The 26153-nt window shown below is 42.1% G+C and overlaps 1 protein-coding gene across 1 annotated transcript in view; it reads right to left on the reverse strand.

Moving 5' to 3' along the window:
• Positions 1 to 26153, reverse strand: part of LOC118008187 — an 88700-nt gene that overhangs the window by 46858 nt on the left and 15689 nt on the right. Inside the window, exons 3-5 of the transcript XR_004678607.1 lie at positions 13242 to 13442; positions 7242 to 7357; positions 7051 to 7144 (exon numbers count right to left, since the gene is read on the reverse strand). The gene's annotated coding sequence lies outside the window, so the exon portion shown is untranslated. The remainder of the gene's footprint in view (positions 1 to 7050; positions 7145 to 7241; positions 7358 to 13241; positions 13443 to 26153) is intronic.

Genomic DNA, 26153 nt, shown 5'->3' on the forward strand with positions numbered 1-26153 from the left:
CCTGGAGTCCATCTGAGGACACAGAGGGATGTGCCAGAAAGCTAAAGCATCAGAGTCTCGGCTATGTGGTCGTTGGGATCAGTGGTTGAATGGTTGCTGCTTCCCTGAAAAGCAGGAGCCTCAGAGTCCCAGACTGAGCCTGACTGAGGTGGGAAAGGCTAAAGAAAGTCCTCCCCAAATCAGCAAACTTCCTGAGCAGCTCTAAGCTCCTTGTGTCTTAGGAAAAGACTCCTTCTGCAACACTTAGAGCCCTCTTTTCCTGAAGCAAAAGGCAGACCCCACTCCTAGGACCCTTGCTAACTTCAACATTATCTGAGTACAAAGGGTCATTTCAGTTGGACCAAGCCTGGAATTTAAGCTAGACCATCAGGTGTTGAGGAAGGTGAACTAATTTTTTTTAATATGGAACAAGGTCAGGAAAACAGGGCCCTCACTCGGCCTTGAGTGTCTAGCAACTCCATTATTCCCTTGATTAGCAGTCTGCTGGAGCCGGAAGAGTCCCAGCTCATAATCACAGAAAGAATAAAAAAGTTTTCAAAAATTACTAATATTCCAAATGAAATAATGGACCTAGGTAGCAATCATCAATGAATGCTAAAATCATCGGGTGAAGGTTAATGGGGAATTCTGTGGGCTGACACTACCTAAACCTAATGATTGATGTTGGCAACATTAAGTGTGAAACATCCAGATATTATATGTCTCACAGTAAAAGCACCACCCTATGAAGTATGGGTGCCTAAAAATATTGATCCTGAATCTAATCGAGGCCCTAAATATAACTATCAGTTTACCGGGAATATGGAGGACAGAGGAACATTTTATCTGACTCCACAAGAAAATAATCAAATACAGAACATAGACATTATACAGGACAAATGAGCCGGTTCCTCCCCAAATCAATGGCCAGGATGGACTGCCTCAGAACAAAAGAAACCAAGAGACACAACCATATGCAACATGTGGATTTTGAAAAAGCCAACTGTAAAAAAGGTGTCTGAGATAATTAAGAAATTTGAATATGGACTGGGTTTAGATGATTTTGAGGAATTATTATTAATTTTGTTAGGTAAACGACATTGCGGGATGTAAAAAAGTCTTTTTTTTTTTTTTTAAAGATTTTATTTATTTATTTGACAGAGAGAGACATAGTGAGAGAGGGAACACAAGCAGGGGGAGTAGGAGAGGGAGAAGCAGGCCTCCCCGCAGAGCAGGGAGTCCAATGTGGGGCTCGATCCCAGGACCCTGGGATCACGACCTGAGCCGAAGGCAGACGCTTAATGCCTGAGCCACCCAGGCACCCCTAAAAAAGTCTTATCAATTAGAGATACAGGGGCATCTGGGTGGCTCAGACGGTTAAGCATCTGCCTTTGACTCAGGTCATGGTCCTAGGGTCCTGGGATCGAGCCCCGCATTGAGCCCCACATCAGGCTCCCTGCTCAACGGGGAGTCCACTTCTCCCTTTCTCTCTGCTCTCTTCCAGCTTGTGCTCTCTCTCTCTGGCTTACTCTCTCTCCAATAAATTAATAAAATCTTAAAAAATTAGAGATACAAACTGAAATTTTCAGGTGAAAAGACAAGCTATTTAATATTTGCTTAAAATACGCAAGCAGGAAAAAAGGGAAAGACATATGAAATAAGGATGGCAAAATGTTGATAATTATTGAAGCTGGGTGATGGATATAGGGAGGTCCTTTTATTCCAATTCTGAGTATGTTTAGAAATTACCATAAACACACACACACTGTGGTGCCCCCGACACCCATGCAGATCCCAGTTCGTATCATATTATGTAAAATATAGCCTCAGTCTGGGTCTGGGGAGAACAGGTAGACTCAGATGGAAGAAGCAAGGAATGCCCTTGGCAAGTTTGGGAGACTGTTCCTTCAGGCTTTTTGGATTTGAAAAGATAACTGAAAACAACAATGAGATAGATAGCACCATATACCTATTAGAATGGCCGAAATCCAGAACACCGACAAAACCAAATGCAAAATGATAGAGTTAGTCTATGATACTATCATAATGGATACATGTCATTATACGTTTGCCCAAACCCACAGAATGTATAAAACCAAGAATGAATCCTAATGTAAACTATGGACTTTGAGTGATAATGATGTATCAATGTAGACTAATCAGTTGTAACAAGAATACCACTCTGCTGGGGGAGGCTATGCACCTGTCAAAGCAGGAAGTATATGGGAAATCTCTCTATCTTCCTACCTATTTTGTTGCAAACCTGAAGACTGATCTAAAAAATAAAGTCTAAGGGCACCTCGGTGGCTCAGCTGGTTAAGCATCTGCCTTCAGCTCGGGTTGTGATCCCACGGTCCTTCAATAGAGCCCCGTATGGGGCTCCCTGCTCAGCGGGGAATCTGCTTCTCCCTCTGCCTCTGCCACCCGCCCCTCCCCCACTCATGCTCTCTCTCACTCACTCTCTCTCTCAAGTGAATAAAATCTTTAAAAAATAAAATAACTTTTAAAAAAGATTTTATCTATTTATTTGACAGAGAGAGAGACACGGTGAGAGAGGGAACACAAGCAGGGGGAGTGGGAGTCCCGATGCGGGACTCGATCCGAGGACCCTGGGATCATGACCTGAGCCGAAGGCAGACGCTTAATGACTGACTCACACAGGCACCCCTGAAATGATCTTTTAAAAGCTACTCCAAAATGGACAGAATTGGGACAAAATAGACTTCTATGTGAGAAGAATCTAAAAGGCTACTGCTTCTTGGCAGTGCTGGGAATTGGCTACTAACTAAGCCGAAATAAGCAGCATCTGTCACAGACACACACACAAGGACATCCTCAGGGCACACATCGACAAGTCAGGACAGAGAGGAGCAGATGCACATGTGTGCCGACACACCCATGTAAACTGACTACACACATGAAAACTGACCCTAGCAGAGACCCCAGCACAGCCAGCCCCCTGCACAAATGCCCGAATGCCCCCAGGGCACCAGAACACACCTGCTTCCCAGACACTGCTGAAATAGAAATCCAAAGACAAACAAATGAACTCAGTAGCACTGAACATTAACATGTGGCTATACAGAGGCAGAAGGCTTGGCAAATGAAAACCAAACTCTCAAACATCCATCCTACTACTATAGGAACATCTCGATTAACCTGAGGGTAAGTTTAAAGTTGTGTCTCCCCCCCAAAAAAAGCGTCCATAGAAAAAAGACAGCACTTGACTTTGTCGTGCTTCATTCTTCTCACCATACATTCCCTCTAAGAGACCTCGTGTAAACTAAAGCCTCATTCAGCACGTGTCTGCTAACCACTCCCAATTCTCGGGTCTCTAGCTCTTGCCTCTTTCTCCAACTGCAGACTTCTCTGTTCAACTGCTATTGAACATTTCCTCCTTTTTGAAAAAAAATATTTTATTTATTTATTTGACAGAGAGAGACACAGTGAGAGAGGGAACACAAGCAGGGGGAGTGGGGGAGGGAGAAGCAGGCTTCACGCCGAGCAGGGAGCCCAATGTGGGGCTCAATCCCAGGACCCCGGGATCATGACCTGAGCCGAAGGCAGATGCGTAACGACTGAGCCACCCAGGCACCCCTGAACATTTCCTCTTGGATGTCGTATTGTAGTTAAGGTACAGGCTAAGCTTATTTCTCCCTCCTGGAAAAATTCAGAGGTAGACTGCCCAGGGCAAGTGACAGGGCACGGCCACCTTCAACATTTTCATCTCTGAGCCCATGTTGGCTCCTTCAGTGCTGGTGATCTTTCGGCCAGTGGAAAGGAGAAAAGAGGCAGAAGAGGTTCATGCCCAATCCTTCTTTTATTTATTTATTTATTTATTTATTTATTTATTTATTGGGGGGGGGAGAGAAAGAGAGAGCGCATGCATAAGACAGGAAAGGGGCAGAGGGAGAAGGGGAGAGAGAGGGAGAAAAGCAGACTCCCCGCTGAGCGCGGAGCTAGAAACGGGGCTCTATTTCAGGACCCTAAGATCATAACCTGAGTCAAAACCAAGAGTCGGGCGCTTATCCAACTGAGCCCCTATGCCCAATCCTTCTAAGAGCAAGACACACATCACTTCTCACATTCCACAGGCTGGAGTATGGTCATATGGTTACTTTCTGCAAGGGAAGCTGGGAAGTAAAATCATTAGGTGGGGGGCCATGTGCCAGCGACCACTATCCTTGCAGAAGGGCAGAAAGGTATTGGGGGATAATCGGAACCCAGTTATATCCCTTGGATACCTCAAATTCAATATAAATAAGTGTAAACTCATCATGTTCTTTGCCTCTGCTTCCAACAGTGCCTCCTCCAATCCCCAGCTTGACAGATACCCTACCACTTACCCAGCTCCCCAAGTCAGTTTGCTGGATATTGAATTAAATGTTAAATATTGAATTTGAATTTCAGATAAAAAAAGGAATCATTTTTTAGTATCAATATGTCCCAAATATTGCATCTATTTTAATCTGCTAAATCCAGCAACCCTACACCCAAGCCAGAAGCCTTAGAGCCACTCTGAATTCCTCCCTCCTTTCCCACTTTCTTTCTTTTTTTTTTAAGATTTTATTTATTTGAGAGAGAGAGATAGAGAGCATGAGTGGGGAGAGAGGCAGATGGAGAGGGAGAAGCAGACTCCCCACTGAGCAGGGAGCCCGGCATGGAGCTCGATCCCAGGACCCTGAGATCATGACCTGAGCTGAAGGCAGACACTTAACCGACTGAGTCACCCGGGAACCCCTCCCCTTCTTTTTCCCACTTTCAATTGCCTTCCAAGCCCTGCTGATTCTTTTCTATAATATTTCTCATTCTGTCCCTTCTTCTCCGAGATATCTCCACTGTGACTTCCTTGGTTTGGGCCATCACCACCTCTCTCAAAGACTCCTGTAATTGCCTTCCACTTGGCCTTCCTGTTTCCAGCCTTGCCCCTTCTAATTCATGCTATGCACAATAGGTAAACTGGTCTTTCTAAAACACAAACCTGACCACATCACTCCTCTGCTTAAAATCCTTCCATTGTTCCCCATGGCTTTCAGGATAAACTTCAGACTGATTAGCCAGGCTGATAAAGCCCTTGATCGTTTGATTTCTCTTTCTCCCCTGATAGGCCTGTCCCTAACTTATTTTAGGCACATACTTTTGCTCCCAAAGCCCTTGATGCACTGTATTGCAATAGCTGACTTGTCTGTGTGTTTCCCCAAGCACATTATACATTTTCCTTCAGGGTAAGGACTATGTCTTATTCATCTTTATACACTGAGCAATCGGCACTAGTAAACAATTAATCACTGTTTATTGGATGAATTATGGTTTTCCAGCTTGCATTGTTCCTATTCCCATCCCTGTCTGGTTCAACATGTCTTAGTCGGACATTTTCCTCCATTCCAGATGTGGACCTTTCTGCACCAGTCTTAAGCCAGTTAAACCTTTATTCTCACTGAAACTCTCTGAGCTCTGATTTCCACGGCTCAACCACGATGAAAAAGCTTCTTGTCCACTCCATTACGCTCCTACCTAATGGACATTACGATAAAGAAATGACACCTTACCGAATGAGGCCCTAGCCAGTGCCCCTCCTGAGCTGAGTTTCAGATCATGATTCCAGCTGACATTGGGCAGCTGTTAGATGAGAGTTTCTCGCCTGCCCTCCCAACCCCCACAATTTGCCCCCAGCCCTTCCTCATCCCCTGGGGAGTAACTTCTCTCTCTCTCTCTTTTTTTTTTGTTTTGTTTTGTTTTGGGCCACAGCAGTGTTTAGCAGGAGCTGGCAGCCATGCCTTGTTTGCGCTGTGATCTAACACCAGCTGACAGGTGGGTTTCGGGGTGTCTCTGGGGCCGTGGCCTGTTTAGTGGATTTACCACTCTAAACTCAATTACAGGAGACTTTCATGTTCCACAGGCAATTCCAGTCCCTTTTTGATAAAAACTCTGGGGAGTAAATAAGTCAGGATGGTGATAGGGGCCTGCCATTTAATATTCATTGAAGTACACATGTTTGGAAATTGGAAGCAGAGTTTAATCCATTTTCATATTTATATCAACATGAAGCTTTAAAAAGGACCCCTCCTTTTCTCCACCAATCTTGTCAATTCCTCTTCTGGAAAGATAAAGGTAAACTGGATATAAACTTTTTTTTTTTAAACTAGAAATATGCAAAGTTATAATAATTAAAGTGTGAGCTTCAGATCTGTTCATTTTCAACTAAGAACTAATTCTTGCATTTCATTTGAACTCCCGGGAAAGGCAGGTAACAGATAAACCAAAATCACTGCTGTTTCTGACGGCTAGACTTTTGGATTTGACTTTGCTATGGGAGCTCAGTGAAAAGCAGATGTTGGGAATAGAGAGATCTCAGCTCCAAGATCTTACAATTTAGGGGAAGGTTTCACAGCCATTCCAAGTAATGTAAAAGCACCCCTTTTAAGATAAAGGCAAGGCTCACAAAAAAATAACAAGCGTTCATGCTCACCAATAAAGGTTACAGGACTGTTCAGTGAGGGAGACCCGAAACCTGGGGAGAAAGAGTTAACACAGGGGAGGGGGTGATGTGTTGTTTTGCTGTCCCCCCACTCTACCTTGTTTTTTTTTTTTTTTAATGTGGATGAATGTTTAAGTATGGCGCTGTGGTCAAAGGCATCTCTTTTAATAATGCAACACACAGCTTCCTGAGGGGACAGCCGTTGATTTGGAAACTGAATATGGTGCACTCTAAATTCTCCTCCCCAAGGAAGGCTGACTAACTGATAAGTGCCACGAGCTAGCATGGGGACTCATTCTGTCAAATCAACTTGCTGGAAAGGCCCCATGCAGGATCTGCTCCAGTCTCTGGGAGCTAATGTGAGCAGACACTTGTGACATTAGACAGTGCAGCAGGCCTGGCGTGAAGGAAAAGTTCACCAACCGCCAACAAGGTGGTCTTTAGATGACAAGGATAAAGAAATCAGTGCAAATTTGTTAATGTAACAACTTGGAAAAGTATGCTTTCAAAAAAAAGCCACTCTATGGGGAGAGAGGATCAAAAGGAAGAAAGGCAACAACAGGACTTGGAAGCTTTCTTTGGGCTTTCTGTACCTTTTGTGATATGGCCTTTTCTCCTGGTCCTTTTTCTCTACTGGGGAATCTTCAGTTACATGAGTGAGGCCCACTGCACAAACCACTGCTCCATCTAAAACCAAAAACCAAATAAAATAAAATAAAATAAAAGTAAAGAAAGGAAAATAATGAAGAGAAAAGAAAAGAAAATGCTCGTGCTTTTGCCTTACTGGGGTAAGTAGCATGTCTCCTCTTTCAGATGGGTGATCACCTGACTATTTCTGAGAATTCTCATCTGTCTGATCCCGGTGCATTAGTCCTGGAGGAAAACTGAAGCAACTGTTATCTGGGAAGAGACATGGAGATAAGATGTTACCTGTGTGTCTGACACAAAATGTAAGTAGATGTCTGTAACTGGATCAAGTATTTTAAGAATCAAATAGTACTACAGGGAAAAAATGGAGTTATTGATATCAGATAGAGGAATTTGATGGTGTTGAGTGTCTGATTCAAAGAGGTGGTTCTGCCAAGGTTTTTCCCCCTTGGTGGGGTAGTATAGCATACTTCTTCCATATTTAAAATAGAAAAAAAATACATAACTTTGAGTATGGTGAGCTGAATCAGCTCTCCCGTGGCAGCTGAAAGAGCAAGGGCTCTGGAGAGAGATACCCTGTGTTCAGGTCCTGGCTCTGCCACTGATTAGTCTGTGATCTTGGGAAAGTTATTTCATAAAAACACTTACCTCGTAAGATTATTCTAAAAATACCTGCTTCATAAGAGTCTCATCACGAGTGAATACATGTGAAGTTCTGAGTTGAGAGTCTGGAATATACTAAGGGCACCATAAATTTGGCTGTGATTATTATTTAAATGAGTTTCCATAGGTTCTTTTTTGAAATCCAAATTCAATTAATTAACATATAGTGTCTTATTAGTTTAGAGGTAGAGTTCAGGGATTCATCAGTTGTATATAACACCCAGTGCTCATTACATCACCCAGTTACCCCAACCCCCCACCCATCTCCCCTCCAGCCACCCTCAGTTTGTTTCCTCTGGTTATGAGTTGGTTTCCAAACCCAAAAGACTCCACCCCAAAACTTCTAGAACTCATACAGGAATTCAGTAAAGTGGCAGGATATTAAATCAATGCACAGAAGTCAGTGGCATTCCTATACACCAACAACAAGACAGAAGAAAGAGAAATTAAGGAGTCGATCCCATTTACAATTACCCAAAACCATAAGATACCTAGGAATAAATATAACCAAAGAGGCAAAGAATCTGTACTCAGAAAACTACAGAGTACTCAAGAAAGAAATTGAGGAAGACACAAAGAAATGGAAAAATGTGCCATGCTCATGGATTGGAAGAACAAATATTGTGAAGATGTCAATGCTACCTAGAGCAATCTACACATTCTATGCAATCCCCATCAAAATACCATCAACTTCTTTCAAAGAAATGGAACAAATAATCCTAAAATTTGTATGGAACCTGAAAAGACTCCGAATAGCCAGAGGTATGTTGAAAAAGAGAAGCAAAGCTGGTGGCATCACAATTCCGGACTTCCAGCTCTATTACAAAGCTGTCATCATCAAGACAGTATGGTACTGGCACAAAACAGACACATAGATCAATGGAACAGAATAGAGAGCCCAGAAATGGACCCTCAACTCTATGGTCAACTAATCTTCGACAAAGCAGGAAAGAATGTCCAATGGCAAAAAGACAGTCTCTTCAACAAATGGTGTTGGGAAAACTGGACAGCCACATGCAGAAGAATGAAACTGGACCATTTCCTTACACCACATACAAAAACAGACTCAAAATGGATGAAAGACCTAAATGTGAGACAGGAATCCATCAAAATCCTTGAGGAGAACACAAGCCTCTTCGACCTTAGCCGCAGCAACTTCTTCCTAGAAACATCGCCAAAGGCAAGGGAAGCAAGGGCAAAAATGAATTATTGGAACCTCATCAAGATGAGAGGCTTTTGCACAGCAAAGGAAACAGTCAACAAAACCAAAAGATAACCGACAGAATGGGAAAAGATATTTGCAAATTACATATCAGATAAAGGGCTAGTATCCAAAATCTATAAAGAACTTATCAAACTCAACACCCAAAGAACAAATAATCCAATCAGGAAATGGGCAGAAGTCGTCTTCTTTTTTTTTTTTTTTAACATATATATTATTTGTTTCAGAGGTACAGGAGGGGAAGAACCTATAGTGGGGGGGAAATCGGAGGGGGAGACGAACCATGAGAGACTATGGACTCTGAAAAACAACTGAGGGTTCTGGGGGGAGGTGGGGGGGTGGGTTAGCCTGGTGATGGGTATTAAAGAGGGCACATTCTGCATGGAGCACTGGGTGTTATACGCAAACAATGAATCATGGAACACTACATCAAAAACTAATGATGTAATGTATGGTGATTAACATAACATAATAAAAAAAATAAAAATAAATAAAGTGCATTTTGACTTAAAAAAAAAAAGAAATGGGCAGAAGACATGAACAGACATTTCTGCAAAGAAGACATCCAAATGGCCAACAGACACATGAAAAAGTGCTCAACATCACTTGGCATCAGGGAAATACAAATCAAAACCTCAATGAGATACCACCTCACACCAGTCAGAATGGCTAAAATTAACAAGTCAGGAAATGACAAATGGCGAGGATGTGGAGAAAGGGGAACCTTCCTACACTGTTGGTGGGAATGCAAGCTGGTGCAGCCACTCTGGAAAACGGTATGGAGGTTCCTCAAAAAGTTGAAAATAGAGCTACCATATGATCCAGCAATTGCACTACTGGGTATTTACCACAAAGATACAAATGTAGTGATCCGAAGGGGCATGTGCACCCCAATGTTTATAGCAGCAATGTCCACAATAGCCAAGGAAAGAGCCCAGATGTCTATCAACAGATGAATGGATAAAGATGTGGTATATATATAATGGAATATTATGCAGCCATCACAAAAATGAAATCTTGCCATTTGCACTGACGTGGTTGAACTAGAGTGTATTATGTTAAGCGAAATAAGTCAATCAGAGAAAGACAAGTATCATATGAGCTCACTGATACGAGGAATATGAGAAACAAAACAGAGGATCATAGGGGAAGGGAGGGAAAAATGAAACAAGACAAAACCAGAGAGGGAGACAAACTCTAAGAGACTCAATCTCAGAAAACAAACTGAGGGTCGCTGGAGTGGAGGGGGTGGGAGGGATGGGGTGGCTGGGTGATGGACACTGGGGAGGGTATGTGCTATGTGAGTGCTGTGAATTGTGTAAGACTGATGAATCACAGACCTGTACCCCTGAAACAAATAATTATTATATGTTAATAAAAAAAATTAAAAAGAAAAACACTTAAAGAGTTGGTTTCCATAGGTTCTTAATGACTGTAACTAAAAGGAAGGGTTCTGTGGTCAAGTAAGTTTAGGAACCAGGTTTAACACAATTAAGCATTTTTTTTTAACCGTGGTATTTTTCAGCACCTTTGTTATGTAAACATGCATGATGAACACCCAAGGAAGAATTTGCTTTCTAGTATTTGATCTTATAAACCCTTTTCCCAGCGAATGCTGTTCCTCAAGTAAAGGAAAAACAGTATTCCCAAACTCTGGTTCAGGAGTTAAAGACATTTTTGAGTCATGGTGCCTGATCCACTAAGGCAGTAATTTATTTTTTAATCGTTTTTTGTTTTTCCTAAGTAAGCACTCCGCTGAATGTGGGGCTTGAACTCACAACTCCAAGATCAAGAGTTGCATGGTCTACTAACCCAGCTGGCCAGGTGCCCCCTAAGGCAGAAATTTAAAGCATGGTAATTGATTACCATACAGACCTCGGAGGTCTCAAAACACTCCCTTTTAAAAACTAGTATTTTGTAAAGTGGGATTGCAGGAGGCAGAATAGTGTACGGTTAAAAGCCAGACACTGGAGTTGGACAGACCCAGGTTTAAATCTGTCAGGCAAGTTATTTCCTATCTCTAAGTGATCAGTGTCCTCAGCTGTGACATGGGGTTGGTGGGGAGATTTACCTCCCCATTAAATGAGGTAATGCCTGGCTCTGTCAGCTATTGTCGATGTATATATCCCAACAGAGGGGCTAGTATTTGCCAACAGATAAGGAATCGGTCATTTTGTGCCCAACTGCTCTATCAGTCAGAGGCCTTGGTACCTCTAGGATGCAGCGGAAAAAGCACTGGAATAGGAGCCGACATCCATGGGTTTTAGAGCACCTTTGTGCTTAACTGAGCAGATGAGCAGAGAGGACATATTTACCAAGATTAGCACACTTCTGTGCCCAGTTTTCTCGTCTGAGAAAAATCAAAGCAGCAGGCACACCTTTCCTGCTTGTCTCTGGGTTACTGTAAGGCCCAGAGAAGCTTGTGTACATACGATTTTCTTAAACTGGAAAGACCTACTGCTGTTGCAGACATAACTCCTTGAAAGCTTACTACAGTCCAGATAGCGTACTCGGTTGCCGGAGTCCAGCTCCAGCCGGGGTGTGTCTCTCGTAGGAAAGGACGGCGTCGGCGAATGAGGAGACACAGACACAGGGTCGGGTTGCAAGCATCTCCTCCTGACAGCCTCGGAGGAACTTTATTTATATGTTAGGATATCTTTGTTTTTCCAAATCTTAGATCATTTTCTGGATTACAGCCATAGCCTTCTTTCATTTTTCCTTTGTAATGATTACCATGACCTTTACTGATTTCCGCTTATTGGCTTTCACTAAAACTAAAAAACAGTACGCAAAGAGAAAGGTGCTAGACAGAGCGTGACCGTTTTGTTATTTTTTCTACAGAAACTAATTCTTTGTGGAATTAGTTTCATCATGACTGCTTAGATAGGCGTAACTAAGATGAGTAGTCACTTTATCACGAAACCCCAGAAATATTCCCACAATTAAGATTGCCATAAATAAAATGAAAAAGAAGAGCAGGAGCCAGCTGTGGAGTCTCCTGTTTTCAGGATCGTCCCCCATACTTGGACTTTGTCAAACAGCATGAGCAGCTTGGCTCGCGCCACTCGGTCTTACGTGTAAGGCCTCATTTTAATCTTCACTACGAGGTGGGTATTATTATACCAATTTAAGGGATGAGGAAACAGAGCCTCAGGGAGGCTAGATACTGCTGATTTCCCCCCCAAGCTCTCACAGCTAGTAAGTGGTAGAGTCAAGAATCAACTCCCGATTTGTCTGACTCCAAAGGTCCTAGAACCACTGTACTTCAAAAATACCATTAAAATACATTTTAAGTTCAAAGTCAGCATTGGCCACAAACACTTTCTCCACTAGCATCTACAGGCATCTTTTTGATATTGTAAAAATCTCTAACTTGGACAGCAGCCACCAGTTAAATGAAGATGCAGCACTGGGTAGAAAACAGAATGATCGACGCAGGATCCAGCCTCTTAACTGGATGATGATTTATGGACACTGGCCGGCTGGTTAACTTTCCCTGGGACCTATGTATGTTTGCTTCGATTATCATCATGACTAGCGTATGTCGGAGGGCACCAACTCGGAGGAAGTCGTAACCTGTGTTAACTGATCTCTAGCTCCTGAGAGCTCCTGGATGGCAAATTGATGCACACAGCAAGTGGCTTCACAGACTGGGGCAGAGCAAGGTCTGTGAGAGTGGGAAAATCCATATTAACGATATGCTATAAAACACTTTTTGTTAGTTATATATATTCCTTTACTTTCATTTCCCAAGAATAGCTCAGCTGTCAAAGCATTTCCAAGATTTCCATAGATTCGGCAAATACTGTGCGATCGAATTATTGCTCTGAGAGAAGTTGCAATTAAAACACATTAATCATTGTAACAAAGGATCCTTATTGAGGCTGACAAAGGTGGTGAAATCTGATGAATAATTAGTCTGGTTAATCTTTTAAAAGTGAATTAAACTGCTAACAAGTTAAATCACTATGATTTTCAAAATAAGCCTCCAGGGTGAGCAGAGAATGGGATTATCATCTTCATTTTTAAAAGATATTTTCTTCCTCATTCTTAATCTCTCGGCTTGTACTAGAGGCCCTGGGTTACAACACTGGGGCCCTGAGGAGCAGCTGGGGGGAACAAGGCTGGTCAAGGTGGGAAGGCATGTTCTTCACTCCCCCGCCACCGCACAGTGATTTCTTGGTGTATCTAAAATGAACAGTAGATCGAAGAATCATGACCTTTAAATGTGATCCAGAACTAACATGGCACCTGCTCACCAGCCATTCTCAATGACCTAAAGTGGATCCATCACGCGGTTCTGATTTCATCCCCACCGTAAGCCAACCAACCATGACAATGGGGTCCTTCTACGATTTCCTCTTTTGCTCTTCTCTCCAGTCAGATGGCTTATTCTTCCAGACAACACCTCTTCTCTTTGTATTTCAATTACTCTGGAAGGTTTGCCACGCTCTGAAATAAACCAAGATGGACATTACAGACTGATAAGTCATGGGAAATGGACAGAATGGGACAATAATCATTTGGGCTAAAGTCTTTTTTTTTTTTTTTTAAGATTTTATTTATTTATTTGACCGAGAGAGACAGCGAGAGAGGGAACACAAGCGGGGGGAGTGGCAGAGGGAGAAGCAGGCTTCCCGCCGAGCAGGGAGCCCGATGCGGGGCTCGATCCCAGGACCCTGGGATCATGACCGAGCGGAAGGCAGACGCTTAACGACTGAGCCACCCAGGTGCCCTGGGCTAAAGTCTTGACGTTGGCTGAGCCTCCACAATTCCGGGGAGTTCTAGGGGATGCTATGATGTGTTGTCCAGACCCCCTTCAGGAAGGAAGGACTTACTCCTCCAGCAGCCGGGAAAGCTGCTGGAATCTGGCCTTCGGCTGTTAGCCTTGAAAACTGCCCCTCCTCAACAAGGTCATACTTCTTTCCAGACGTAGCTGACATCCAATTGGCCAAATTACTTGGGGTCTTGACAAACAAACTGCTAAGAGAATAAGCAATACCCACAGAAAAATTAATATGTCCTGGGATCTCCCCAATCACTCTGGCAATTTCCAAGCTACTTTGATTATTCTTTAATCTCCTGGTGATGCCCTTGCCTCAGGTCACTGTGAGAGAAAGCCAAATTTAAATGGGCTTGCCATGAATCGGACCCATCTCTATCTTAGGCTTGAACCTAGGGAATCGTAACAGAACTGTAAAGTATCAAAGGAAAGTTTGGGAAGCAAGCTAAAACTGGACCTCAGAGAAAGGCGAAGAGGAATGGAGGTCACTTGGCCCAGGATAAGGGAAGTTCTGTTCACTCCCTTGCAACGCAAAAAGTCTATTATGAGGAAAGTGTTCAGTTCTTCTTTGACTTTCCATAGGAACAAACAAGATTGAAACAGAGAGGACTTTACTAGGATTACCAACACTGAACATTGAAAACTTCAGAGAGATTAAATCAAACTAGTGTGTGTTCTATTTTTTATTTTCAGGATTGCCTTTAAAATATTTTATTTTGGGATGCCTGGGTGGCTCAGTCAGTTAAGCGTCTGCCTTTGACTCGGGTCATGATCTCAGGGCCCTAGGATCAAGCCCTGAGTTGGGCTCCCTGCTCAGTAGGGAGTCTGCTTCTCCCTCTCCTTCTGCCCCTCCCCATGCTCCTGCTCTCTCTCTCTCAAATAAATAAAACCTTAAAAAAAATATTTTGTTTTATGGGGCGCCTGGGTGGCTCAGTCGTTAAGTGTCTGCCTTTGGCTCAGGTCACGATTCCAGAGTCCTGGGATCAAGCCCTACATCGGGCTCCCCACTCCACGGGAAGCCTGCTTCTCCCTCTCCCACTCCCCCTGCTTGTGTTCCCTCTCTCGCTGTGTCTCTCTCTGTCAAATAAATAAAATCTTTAAAAAAAAATTTTTTTTTTTGTTTTATTACTGTGTAACATACTCAGATGGTTACAAAGTTAAATCTACAGAACAATGTATATTCAGAGAATTCTAACAATCCCTGATCCTCCCACCTTAATCCTTCCCTCTCCCACAGGAAGTAATTTTATGTCTTAACTTTGGTTTGGCCTATATTCCTTTTCAAAAAATATCTTTCTTCCTTTCTACTATTTCTCTTCAGTCTTTGTCTATTGTGCTTCTTCTCTTTTGAGTTTTCCTAATTTAGTCTTTATTTCTGAAATAAATCTCTTTCCCTTTATTTCTAATTCTTTCCTGGGTCTATCACCTCATTTCCGAAATTTTCTCACTCCAAGTTGCCATTCTTTTAACTCTTCTATCATTTTCTCGATTTCTTTTAGCTTCTTTGAAGTATTAGGATATACTTTTCACCTTTTTTGTGACCATATTTTTCTAAGTGGTTGTAATTTGGGAGTGAAAATGCTTCCTTGATGCCCCAGCTTCAGTGACCTACATCTTCCCTCCTCTCTACAGGCCTCTACCCATCGCCAGGCTTTCCACCCCTCCCCACTCATCCAGGATCTTCCTCTACCAATTGCTGTCTTTTCTCCTTTTCTGTACTTTTAACCTCTCTCCCTACTGGAACTTTTCCTTCAGCATAGAAACATATTTGTATTTACCTATCTTTATTTTTTTTAAAGATTTATTTCTTTATTTATGAGAGAGAGAGAGCAAGTGGGGGTGGGGGTGCCCCTGTATCTACCTATCTTTAAAAACTATGATAAACTGCCTCCTTCCCACCCTATATCCCCCTTTAGCCATCTTCTTCGCTAATTCTTTTCTTAGCCAACCTTTTGCAAGGTTTTTTGTTTTTTTTTTTTAAAGATTTTATTTATTTATTTGAGACAGAGAGAATGAGAGACAGAGAGCATGAGAGGGAGGAGGGTCAGAGGGAGAAGCAGACTCCCTGCCGAGCAGGGAGCCCGATGCGGGACTCGATCCTGGGACTCCAGGATCATGACCTGAGCCAAAGGCAGTCGCTTAACCAACTCAGCCACCCAGGTGCCCCCTTTTGCAAGGTTTATCGGTATTACTTCTTTTCCCAATTCCTCCTCAACCCATGCTGTCAACCCATGCCGTGTAGCCCGTCTCTACACACCTCTGCTGAAACTCTTGCAAGGGTCCCCACTGACTTCCTTGTTGCTAAATCCAATGACTATTTTTCAGTTTTTATCTTATGGGACCCCTTTCTACTCTTGAACACAACTGACCACTTCCTCTTTCTACAAGTGCTCTCTTTTGCTAGTTCTCTTTCTCTGGTTTCTCCTTCCTTAGCCAATCACATACATTTGCTATTCTGTGGGGGTGGAGGGGGGGTTCTGTCCTTGGTCCTTGTCTCTTCACTTTTGGCCCACTCTCCCTGGGTGATCTCATTCACTGCCTCAATTTCCACTACTACTCAAATACTTATAACTTCCTATTTACTTATTTATTTACTCACATTACTCTTTATCTGAAAATGAACTTAGGATACCTCGGTAAAATATACATTGAAAAAATTAACAGAAAGTCTAGGCAAAGGGTGTGAAGCAAGGGAAGCAAACAAAGTAGAACATAAAATTTGGTTCTAAAATTTCCTGCTGTCAGTGCAAAAAGGAAAACAGAACATTGCACATGTTCCACAGTGTTCCTGAAATAAAAGTAAACAATTTGTTAAATAGAAGCACAAAATTTATGGTTCTGAGACATAAGCATTTTGTTCCATGGGTCCTCATAAAGGGGACACTGCACTGTGTTATGGAGCATCCTCACAGTATATCAGCAAATACTACATTTTTCTAGAGATTTTTAAGATTTATTTATTTTATTTGAGAGAGAGAGAGACAGTGTGTGTGTGTATGCTTTGAGCACGGGGAGGGGCAGAGGGAGAGAACCTTCAGACTCCCCAACATGGGGCTCGAACCTATGACCCATGAGATCATGACCTGAGCTGAAACCAAGAGTCGGCCACCCAACTGACTAAGCCACCCAGGTGTCCCTTTCTACAGGTTGTTTTAAAAAACTAATGCCTCTTGATATTGATGAATTAGATTTTTTTCAAAGTAAACATATGGATGGTCAAAACCATGTATCCCAGGTACTCTGGTTTATGACAACTAAGCCTTTAATTTTCAAACTTTCTCTAACAGCAGCCTTTGTTAAAAATGAAATCTCGCGAGGAGTCCCAACTCTTAAAACCAATCGAGCTGGACCAGATCTGGTTGAAAGGGAAAGCAAAGCCCTGTTCCTTCCATCTCCTGTCCCTCCCCACCCATCCTGGCTGCCTCTGAGGTTCAGCAGAACACTTCTGGAAGCCATCATCCTAACTTAGATTGATGCGTAGATTCAGAGAATCGAGACTTGGATGAAGTGCTGTAGATCACTCCCCATCACTATTTTCCTAAGCTGAATTTTGGATCAGCACTGACTAAGGATGTAGGGAAACAGTTATTCATCAATGCAAATTAGTGCACCTATTCTGGAAGACAATCAGGCAATATCTATAAAAAGTAGTACTAAGTAGTAGTGAATTCAAGGTTCTATTCCCAAACACATACAAGTATTCTAAGTTGCCATTTAAGTGCAGACCCATATGATGACATGATTGGCCAAGCTGAAGATAGGATCAGGATCCTCTTAGGCAGTGGTTCTCAAGCTTAAGCTGATATCAGAGTCACCTGGAGGCTTGTTAAAACATAGATTGATATAATCCCATCCCAGAATTTCTGATTTAGTGGGCCTGGGAAGGAGCCTGAGAATCTGTATGTCTCACAAATTCCCAGGTAATCCTGTTGCTGCTAGTCTGGGGACCACGGCTTGAGAATCACTACCCTTTAGGAAATTTAAGGAAACCTAAAGTGGTCACCCCACCTATCCAGACAGGGCATCCATTTGCAGGTATATAATACTCCTCAAAATATAATTTTGAATATAGTGTAACCCAAATGTATGGAACAATCAAGGCATTCAAGTGATGTGACTTAACATGGCAACAACAAATGTTGTAAGTAAGAAAAAACTGAAAACCTCATTGTCACCTTGGCCTTAAAAATATACATTAGTGGGACGCCTGGGTGGCTCAGTCATTAAGAGTCTGCCTTCAGCTCAGGTTATGATCCCAGGGTCCCTGCTTGGCGGGAAGCCTGCTTCTCCCTCTCCCACTGCCCCTGCTTGTGTTCCCTCTCTTGTTGTCTCTCTGTCAAATCAATAATGTCATATAAATAAATAAAATCTTTAAAATTATATTACACACACACACACATTAGTAAAGAAGCCTAAAGGTCTAATTGAATGAGACAACCTCCTGGTAGACAAAAACAAAGAGAAAAAAAAAAAACAACAAAAAACCTAACATCTCATTGGTTTGATTTACTTTAATTCTGAGTGAGATTTCATGTTTATATTTCTTTTTCTGTGAACTATCTTTTGATGCATATCCTTTCCCTATTTTAATAGGATTATTCATCTTTTTCTTAACAATTTAACACAACCTTCTGTCAGCCATTGGGTTGCAAATATTTTTCAAGTTTGCTTTAACTTTGTGGTCATTTTTTAATTTACGTGTTTTGAAATTTGTTATATCCAAGCATATATATCAATCTTTTCCTTACTATCTAGTGATTTTACATTTTGAAACTTAGAAAGCTCAAAATCTTCTCTATTGCAAATCACATTTTTTAAATTTCACCTGTTTTCCTCTATCACTTTTTATGGATTTGTGTTTTTATGGTTAAATCTTTGACTCATCAGGATTTTACCTTGATAGAGTGATCTAGCTTTATTCTTTTCATCAACCACTAACCAGGTACCCTTAAGCTACTTACTAAATTATCTAATATAAAGCTGCCCTTCTAAAGAAAAGGAAAAGAGCCGTATTTCCCAGACTTCCTTGATGACAAGAACCCCCTAAGGCACATATTAAAATACAAGTTCCAGGGGCGCCTGGGTGGCTCAGTCGTTAAACGTCTACCTTCGGCTCAGGTCATGATCCCAGAGTCCTGGGATCGAACCCCGTGTCCGGCTCCCTGCTCTGCAGGAAACCCGCTTCTTCCTCTCCCATTCCCCCTGCTTGTGTTCCCTCTCTGGCTGTCTCTCTCTCTCTCTCTCTGTCAAATAAATACAATCTTTAAAAAATAAAATAAAATAAAATAAAATAAAATACAAGTTCCCAGGCCCCTCCTCAAGAAACTCTAATTAATTAGGGGGGGGCAGGAGTTTATATAATTTCAACAAGTACCCCCAGATGATTTTTATTGTCTAGGAAGTTTGGCAAACACCAGAGTAGACTCTGTTCTGGATCTAAATAGATAGAACCATGCCATCAGAGACTGGATCTTGGACATTTCTTGAGAAGTCTGAGAATTTGCATTTCTCATAAATTCCTGGAGCTGAAGAATTAAATCTAAAACCTCTATTTCTGACCTTGTCTCCCACTAACTCTCCATACCCCTGTCTCTGCTTGATTTTCCTCCCTAGAATCTATCACCATCTGACATATTTGCTTGTCAGTAAAGATAGGAATTTCATTTTGCTCACTTCTATGTCATCATTAGGACTATGGGTGGTATACAATAGATACAAAGCAATAGTTGTCTAATGAATTAATGTTTCTTCAGTTCAGAGTTCTCTTCTGAGATCCTGACTCTGTTACCCACTGCCTAGTAGATACTTTCACTTGAATGTCCTGTGGGAACTTTAAACTTAATATATCCGAGATTGAGCTCATTTCTCCCACCTCAACCCAAACCCTGACTCCTAGTGCACCCTGGCTTGGACAATAGCCTCACCAACCCTCCTACTTAAGGAGAAGGCATCCTTGAGACCCTCTCATCTATATCCTACCACTAAGGCGTGGTGATCCTACTTTTCATCCTCTCTCAAATCTGCACTCACCTCTTCAATGCCTTAGTTCAACTCATCATTATCTCTTGCCTGAATTATTGCAAAAGGTTCCTCTAGTCTCAACATCCTCCCCAATAAGTACAAATTTCTACAAATCTGTAATCCTCACTTAAAATCTTTCAATGGTTCTGCACTGTCTTGAGATGTAGTTTAATTGCCTTGACTCACTAGACTCACTCATACCAACCTCTGTCATCTATTTCCTCATGCCCTTCAACCCTTGATCCAACAGAATTAACTATTCCTTCTCCATGGACAAGCAGTGGTGAAGCACATCAGACAGCACATGGGCTGTCTGATGCACTGACTACAGGAAATTTTTCAGCCTAAATTGGAATTGCTTAAAAACCAATTTTTGCAGGAAAAAATTGGAAAAAAATTATTGAGGAAAAACTCCCTTCTACCGTTTTAGGTTCTGTGGCTGGGCCCAAGAATTAAACCGACATAAGATAGATTAATAGGTGAAAAGCACACACATCTTATTTAGTATTTTTATGTGCACACAGCAAAGTATACATGGAAAATGAAGACCCACAGAAGCACTGAAGACTGAGAGCTTGTATGCTTTTTATTTTTTTACTTTTAAGATAGATATTTTATTATTTTTTTTAAAGATTTTATTTATTTATTTGACAGAGAGAGAGAAGGAGCACAAGGAGACAGAGCGGCAGGCAGAGGAAGAGGGAGAAGCAGGCTTCCCGCTGAGCAGGGAGCCCATGGGACTCAATCCCAGGACCCTGGGATCACGACCTGAGCTGAACGCAGATGCTTAACCAACTGAGCCACCCAGGCACCCCGAGCTTATATACTTTTTAAACAAAGAAATTACAAATTTGTGGAGAGGTGACAAGACAAAGGGGTTTGGGCTAGGGGCAGTAAATTGTGGGACAGTGACTGAAAAATACATGAAGGAAACTAATGGAAGACCAGGGTTACTTTAGGTTTGTTTGTCCAGATTCATTTTGGCATTGATTCCCAGTCTCCTGTGATAAAAATGTTCTTCTCTTCCTGATCCAGGGAGAGGAAATTTTATGACCTGATTTAGGTAGAACGGGGGAGGTCAGAGAGCCCTTTCTATACCTGCTGTTGCTCAAGAGACTTCAGCTCAAAATAATGTCAAAGCAGCATGTTATGGGGTGGCATGTTCTGAACCAGCAATTCTAGATGATGATAGTAAGAGAGAGAGAAAAAAAAAAGCCAGGCTCCAATCTCCAGAAACAGATCAAATGCAGTAGTTTCAATGCATTACAAACTGATGTGATACAGCTAAGCTATGTCGTTCTCTTGTTGGACATAAACATCTTGCAGAACTTCAGACATGGTCACTTGCACAACACCAAGTACCATATAGCTCACTCTCCCGGCTAACATGCTTGACTGCTTTACCAATTACTGCTTTAGCTTTGATTAGTCCCCACCCCCTTCATAGGTAAGATTTATTGAGATGTCCAATCATAGAACTGTCCCATTTTCTAGTAGCACCTAATCCAGAGTGAGCCCTTGTTTCCTTAGATCCTCCCCCAAATTACCCAACTACAGCCCAAATCCAAACCAAGTAGGTTCTTTCTAACACCCTCTTGGTGAGACAACCCGTAGTTCCTCATGGTGTGTGTTCTCCCTTGCTGCAACAATAAACACAACTTACTCAACCGCATGTGTGTTCCTGTTTGGGTGAAGGGCATTGATAAAATGCAAAATCTCTTATAGGTCTAACTTTTAAACAACTGCTACGGTCATTGTTGAGTTTTAACAAAATACATGTAGCCCTCCAATTAGACCGTTTTTATTTTTATTTTATTTTTTTAATTTTTTTTATTCTTATGTTAATCCCCATACATTACATCATTAGTTTTAGATGAAGTGTTCCATGATTCATTGTGCACAACACCCAGTGCTCCATGCAGAATGTGCCCTCCTCAATACCCACCACCAGGCTAACCCATCCTCCCACCCTAGACCGTTTTTATTACTCAGGACTTCTGCCTGCATTGCATTTTCTCGTTCTCTTGCCAGGTAACCTCTGCTCATTCTCAGGCCTTAGCTAAGGTGATACTGCTTCTGGAAAACCACCTTCAAAGTTTCCCCAGTCAGAGCCCCTCTGGACCTATATTTCCTTTTTGATAGTGTCAATGCTTGTTTAACTGTTTATTACCACAGCCAGCTTGTGAGCAGCATACGGATATGGCTTGTATTCCTCTTGCTGGCTCAATAAGTGTTTGTTAAGTGCATTAAATAATGAGTCCCCTCCCATGCCACAAAGAAACAGGGCAAATAAGTAACTGGCCTGAGCTACAGAGCAAGTCTTTTGGTAGAATTTCCCAAGCAGGAAGTTTCTAAATAGAAAGTTTTCTAGGAAGAGTTCCCACAGCAAACTTGTGAAAATCAAAAGAACCAGCCTCAGCTTTTTTTTTTTTTTTTTTTTTTTTAAGATTTTTATTTATTTTTGCAAGAGAGAGCATGTGGGAGAGAAGTAGACTCCCCACTGAGCAGGGAGCCAGATATGGGACTCAACCCCAGGACCCTGGGATCATGACCTGAGCCAAAGGCAGACGCTCAACCGACTGAGCCACCCATGTGCCTGAACCAGCCTCAGTTTTACCTTCCCTCCATTCTTTCAGTCCCTGCCTCTCTCTACCCTTTAATATCACAGAAGTATCCCAAGAAAATTCAACGTAAAGATAAGAAAAGTAAAAATCCACCAGAGATGTCTAAAAACAAACAGACTATCAAGAAGAATAACAACTGGTGTGGGAGGCAGGGGAAGACCAGATGTGGGAAATGTCCTCCACCCTAAAGTAGACCTGTGAGGAGTAAGCACTTCCCTCCTTAACCTTCAACCCTGCCAGGTACAAAGTTTTCAGAATTAGGAGTGAAGGGGCAATAAACTTGGGTCTCCAAAGGCTGAGGTAAACCTGGGAGAAAGAAAGTAAGACTGACTTCTGGGATGGGGGATAGAGAGTCTCCAGTTCTCTTGAGGATCCACCACTAGTGTGGGTCAGCAGGTAAGAGGAAGCCAAGCATCCTGGATGAGAACTGTTTTGAGTTTCCCTTGTCGTTAGCATTTTATTTATTTATTCTTAAAGAATTTTATTATTTATTTTATAATAAAGAATATATAATAATAAATAAAGAATTCTACTTATTTATTTGAGAGAGAGCACGAATGGTTGGGAGGGGCAGAGAAAGAGAGGGAGAGAGAGTGGGGAGCCTGATGCGAGGCTCAATCCCAGGACCCTGAGATCACGACCTGAGCTGAAGGCAGAACCTTAACTGACCGAACCACCCAGGCACCCCTGTCATTAGCATTTTAACATGAGGATTGAGAGTGATAAACACTCACTTATGTTCCCGAGAGCTCTTCTGTCATGTGTTTAGGGATGACACCCAATCCACAAGATGACTCACGGGGGACCCTGTGCAGTCCAGCAGCCTTGACCATCAGAGGTGCCCCAGGAAGGTAAAATGGTATGGAATATCCAGAGTTGATATGAATGTCCTGTGTGGACACTCCAGTCTGCTTCTCTGGCCCAGAAACACAGTATTCCACATACAGATTTGCTATACTGATTAAAATGTATGTTTTGAGGCAGAAAAAGATTCCCTACATTATAGTGGGACTGAGAACTTACACGTCAGGCTGAAGCCTGATACAAATTAAACAAATGAGTAACAAACCCTTCTGGAGAGGAGCTTATAATGGAAACACTGATGGGATATAATTATGATCTGGATTTTGATCACTGTATTCTATTGAAGACACCTCCAATATACAGGAGTTATGTAAAATACCGGCACACTGTTGTCAAGTGGCATTTGAGAAAAGCATTAGGGTAAAGGTAATTTTTATGAACCTAGAAAACCACAGTGATGATTAAATGAAGAAGCCAACACTGCATTCTCTTTGCTACAAAGGAATTCAAGGGAGATGAGAGAAGGGGGTGACTAGTGGCAATCCACTCAGGTCCTATTTGTTTTGTCTTCAGTTCTAAGCAATTCTCAGCCTTCATAGTTTATGTTGAAGGTCTAACTGGAGGACTGGTACATAAGTGTAGCCTGACAGACAGAATTTTCCCAAATAATTAAACTCAACAATAATTATGGGTTGACCTGTGGTACATACAACATAAGTCACAATTACTACTCTCAAGGAATTTATAATCCAGTGGAAGAGAGATAATCCAAATGCACAAAGTACTAATATGCAAAGCTATACACTGTAGGTGCTATTGGGCCTTAAAGGCTCCTTATTTAGTCAGGGGATTAGAAAAAGCCTAGGAAAACTAAGGGCTTAAAAGATGGGTAAAATCTTCAGGAAGAGACAAAAGTGAGGAGTGTTTAGGGCATGCCTGGCACAAGGAAACAGTGAGAACTATGGTTTGGAGGCCCATAAGGTCTGAATGAGCAAAGCACTAGACAAAGAGAAGCAGAGCCTTCTAATGGGTGATAGTCATTGGTATGAGGTCAGCCTGAAGAGGAGGCCGTGAATGTCATGCTAAAGACTTAGAACAATAAGACTACATTAATTATTGAAGGTTTGTCATCAGAAAGTAGTTCCAGCAGAGTTGTGTAAATGTGTCCACTGAGAGAAAAAAAAATTGGTAATGCCCCTCAGTGACAGAATTGTCCCCCTTTTTAAAAAAGGAGATGTGCTATAGATGCTTTTTTATTGGTTATAAATCCCTTTACAATTGTCCTTGGGGCGCCTGGGTGGCTCAGTCGTTGGGCGTCTGCCTTCGGCTCAGGTCATGATCCCAGGGTCCTGGGATTGAGCCCCACATCGGGCTCCCTGCTCAGCGGGAGGCCTGCTTCTCCCTCTCCCACTCCCCCTGCTTGTGTTCCCTCTCTCGCTGTGTCTCTCTCTGTCAAATAAATAAATAAAATCTTAAAAAAAAAAACAAAAACAAAAACAATTGTCCTTCTATCCTCTTTTTTTTTTTTTTCTTAAGCAAAGAATACCATTCTACCCTGGCTTCAGCACTGAGATGCCATTTAGGCTCAACTTCAAGCTAAGCCTGATCCAGAAGTTCACAGATGAGAATTAAGAAACAGGAAAAAAATCAAAATACACTCTTAGACTTAGGTCACCCAATCTTGGCAGTTTTTTTCTCCTATTCTGTCTTGGGCTTCAGGAGGAGGGAAGCTGGGGGCCTCAGACTAGGGATAATTGACTAGTGATAGGGTGCTCAATATAATGGACAATTGAGTTCTATGTCAGGGAAAGTTGAGTGAGAACGGGAAATGTGACACTCTAAAATCTTCCTATTTTCTTCTTCTAGGGTCCTCAATCTTCATAAAGAGAGTTAGTTTCAATTTTCTGAAAGCTTTGAGTTTTCTGTGTGTGTATACATGCACATATGAACAGATCTGTACACCAAGTCTCTAAAGAGAATACCTGTGGTGCTTTCCTCTCCCTGATGGTAATACAAAGAAAGGGAAACTTGGTAGAAAGATTAGTCTTTGAAATTCACTAAAAGATTCTATTCCACTGGTTTGGTGTGACAGATCTACTACATCAAGTCTAAACTTGCCTGGGGATGCAACATGTGGCCATGGCATCGCTGTCCATGGTGCTGACACATCATGGTGTGCTGGGTAGACATGGTTGTTTCTCTCTCTCTTTTTTTTTTTAAGATTTTATTTATTTATTTAAGAGAGAGAAACAGCATGAGAGGGGAGAGGGTCAGAGGGAGAAGCAGGCTCCCCGCTGAGCCGGGAGCCCGATGTGGGACTCGATCCCAGGAGTCCGGGATCATGACCTAAGCCGAAGGCAGTCGCTTAACCGACTGAGCCACCCAGGCATCCCCATGGTTGTTTCTCTTAACTCTGAGAAGATGATGTTGAATTAAAGTACTTGCGAGCACTTATGTCACAATGGCCAGAGTTGTATGTATCCTATTTTCTATCTGAGAGTAACTTTAGTTTTTACTATACTGCAGAACACAACGATCATTTACATATCCCAATGTATGCAGAAAATTCATACACTGAGTTCTATCATGTGTCAGCTAATTACAAAATTTCCCCCTCTGAAAGCACATGGTCTGTCCTTCCTTCCCCAATCTCTCTACTTACAACTCTACCTGGCTCTGAAAGTACTCTACAATCTGATCATAATACCGGCATGGCCCTATCTCCTACTTTCAGCAACAGCAAGAGTAATTGCCTCTTCACCCATCATGTGCCACTAACATTCTCCTCTATTTTTTAGCTCATTCTGGTTCCCAGACTGTAATTCCCTTCACTTGTTATGATCTCCCTTCCTACTCATAAAAACTATACCCAGATTTCAAGACCCAGCAACTACCCTGCCTCCTTCATGAAAACTTCCTTGATAACCCAAG

Source organism: Mirounga leonina, unplaced genomic scaffold, assembly GCF_011800145.1.
Source record: "Mirounga leonina isolate KUSES-001 unplaced genomic scaffold, KU_Mleo_1.0 Mir_125, whole genome shotgun sequence".
NCBI lineage: Eukaryota > Metazoa > Chordata > Mammalia > Carnivora > Phocidae > Mirounga > Mirounga leonina.